Below are 3,276 nucleotides of genomic sequence, written 5' to 3'. Positions count from 1 at the left end.
TGGAGAGAGGAGGGAGCTCACCGTTTATAACATACTATAGACCTTTACGACTCTTATACTATATTTATTTGAGTATATTTTCTGATTAACTTGTTGAATGCACTAACATTATAAACCATGTGCTGAAACTGTGAGGTTTTTTGGGGGGCTTTTCATGTTCAGACAACATTTGCGATCTCTCACAAAGATACAACTAAACGTGAAAAAATAATGTGTGCATATAAAGGCAGTGAGGGCTTTGAGTGTAAATATTCATGATTGGTGTACAGTATATTCCCCATATATGAGGCCTTTGTTCATAACACATTGACCCATTTAATCTGATTTAACCTACGCCTCAGTTAATTTGAGGATTGTATGTATTAGAGCTGCAACACACTGGAATTAGAGACTTCATTTTTTTTTTATTAAGATGTTCAGTCCCTTTTTTTCCCCTACATTATGTAAAGCCTTTCTTACTTAAAGCTGTGCAAGATCGCTAGAAAGGCAATTGTGTGCTAAATTTCTTCTCAAGGTGCCTTTAAAATAGATATGTTTTCACTGCTTTAACATGATAAATAAAATTAGAATACCCGATCATGTAATATTCAAAACATTGTATGTACTGTATCTGCTTCACACGCGGTGGTGTATTTGTTGAGAAAATGTATTTTCACTTAGAATAGAATAGAATAGAATAGACTAGAACTGTATGTTCCTCTCCAACATAAAATTATATATATCCTTGACTTTGAGAATACACCAAATGGTGCATGTCTGACTGCACCACTGACTTTTTGGGAATTGATTTGGAAAATCTCTTCTCTGAGTTGGTTGTGTTTCTCCTTGGATGGCCTGTGTGTGTGTGTGTGTGTGTGTGTGTGTGTGTGAGTGTGTCATGCACAGGAATGCAAATCCGTCTGGACTCCAGCTCAGAAGACCACACTGCAATACAGGGTGCAGCGACATATAGCGTGTAGTGACATTTTCCTTCACTAGGGGGAGCCCTCACTCCGACATGAGCAGCCACACTCTCACTCAAACTGTGGAGGAGTGAAGGCACCGATTTCCACTGGTGCTGCTGCAGCTGAGAGTCAGTTCATGGAGATGAGAGGAGATGATGTATGGAGAACACACATAATTGAGTTTTGGCGTGGAATGATGTAGTCCAGATAAACATGAACAAGCATCACAACTGCACAATATGGGTCCTGGTTAATTTATCCACAGGAGCCAGTCATTTAGATCAACACATGGACATTCAGTAAATTAGCTAATGAGCAATTCAAAACACACAAAAGGGAAAATAGGCACAGATTATTCCTCTTCATCATACAAACAGTTCTCTCGTGTCAATTTCAGGCAACATGATCCAAAGTCCATTTCCTCATATATTATTAACTGATTATTGATAATCAATTTATGGTACACTGACTATGCATTTGATGTCACGTGCAATTATCTCTTTTGTGCACTAATCAGATGTACAGATGTGGAAAATGAAGCTTCCGGCCTCTCCAGTGCAGCCATTATGGATAGATAGATTATGATGAGTTAGATTCTCTGACTGCATCCGGTTATTGATTGAATGAATGATAATGTTTTTTTTTTGTTTGTTTTTAATCAGTTGTCTTATTATGCTTATTTCAAATGTCAGTGTTTCACTTGCAAAGAGGTTTCAGTATGACTTTTATTCGCGTAACTTATTTCTCCTTAATTATTAATAAATTGTCACGTGTAACTTTAGATGTGTGCTGTTATTGCTCTGCCTCCTATGTTGGGTCCTTGTGAGCAGAAAGGTCTTCATCATTGTGTTGTGTTGACAACACGCTCCTGTCATTTTGCCACATGACAAGGAAAGATTTTGTTTTTGTGCCTCATAACAACAATATCTGCATGATTGTATTGTGACTGAATAATATCATATTTAAGTAACTACAAAATGTGTCACTGTAACCTTAATTTTTGAATTAAACTCACAAAATGTATTTTTTGTTTTGATGGTCTCTCAATGAAAACAGTGACACGAGATAATTGCAATGTTGTTTTGTCCCCTGTGTGTTTGTGCTTTGCAGGGAGAGCTTTGGTGGCATTTCATGACGTAGTCATGATCCATAAGTGACAAATACACACAACAGAATGAAAGAACTAAAGCAGCACCATGGCTGACTTGTACGACTGGATCTTCCCTTCCTCACACTGATGTTTGAGGTTTGTTGAGTGAAGCGGATGGAGTCATTAAAAGGTGACCCAAAATGAAACCGTCCATCAGGATTCAAAGCGTGTTGGAAATGTTCAGCTCAACAGTGCACAACAAAAATACTCTGAAACGCTCGTGGACGCCACTGATGAAGACTTTAGTTGATTAAAAAACAGGAAAAAGAAAAAAGATAGACAAAAATGATGGAGGAGGGAATGCTTTGGAAAAAAAAAATGAAAAAAATATGGTGGTTATCATTTCCTGATGATTGATTTCCTCTGTTAACTGCATCCGACCATGTTGTCCACTCCATCCACACGCATCAAACAACGCCGTCATAAACAATTCATGAGCATTTTACGCACACACACACACACCATCCATGATACGAGTCTCTATTTTGGGTTCGCAATTGTGCCGCTAGGGGTCGCATGAGGCCCGCAATATGTGTCTCTGACTCTGTGTCCCGCTGTGGCGAGGCAGAGAGAGAGAGAGAGAGTGGTGGTGTGGGGGGTAATAACATTACTACTATAGGGTGGTGTAATTATAGCGCGCAGCCTTGAGAGCGGCGCAGCAGCACATGAATGGCGCACGATTCACTGCATACATATCACAACATTTACATGCATTAACCTGCTGCTTTAGGTTTCACACTGAAGGGCCGAGCACCAAGACAGTGAGTCCTGCCATCATGGTGTGCATCATTTCATCACGGTGGCAAGGTGAAGAAGAAGAAGGAGAAGAAGAAGAAGAAGAAGAAGAAGAAGAAGAAGAAGAGGAAAGGAAGAAGAAGAAGTAAAACAACTGGCATCTGAGGAGTTAAAAGTCGTAAACGTCCCCTATTGTGGAGAGAAGCCGGACCGAACTCAAAGGGAGAGAGAGAGAGACAAGCAGGGATAGAGCGCGCGAGAGAGAGAGCGAGCGAGAGAGAGAGAGAGAGAGAGAGAGAGGGTGAGTAGTTGACAGGCAGCCGCGCCATCCAATCAGCATAGAGCTATCAGCGTGATTTACAGCCGCGGGGGCCGCGAGAGGGAGGTGCGATTCGGGAGGTGGGAGGGAGGAGGGAAGAAGAAGAAGGGAAAAAAAGCAAATTGTTG

The sequence above is a fragment of the Solea solea genome, chromosome 14 (genome assembly GCF_958295425.1).
Source record: "Solea solea chromosome 14, fSolSol10.1, whole genome shotgun sequence".
Taxonomy (NCBI): Eukaryota; Metazoa; Chordata; class Actinopteri; order Pleuronectiformes; family Soleidae; genus Solea; species Solea solea.
The sequence above is the reverse complement of the archived record's forward strand: the minus strand, read 5'-3'. Positions refer to the sequence as shown.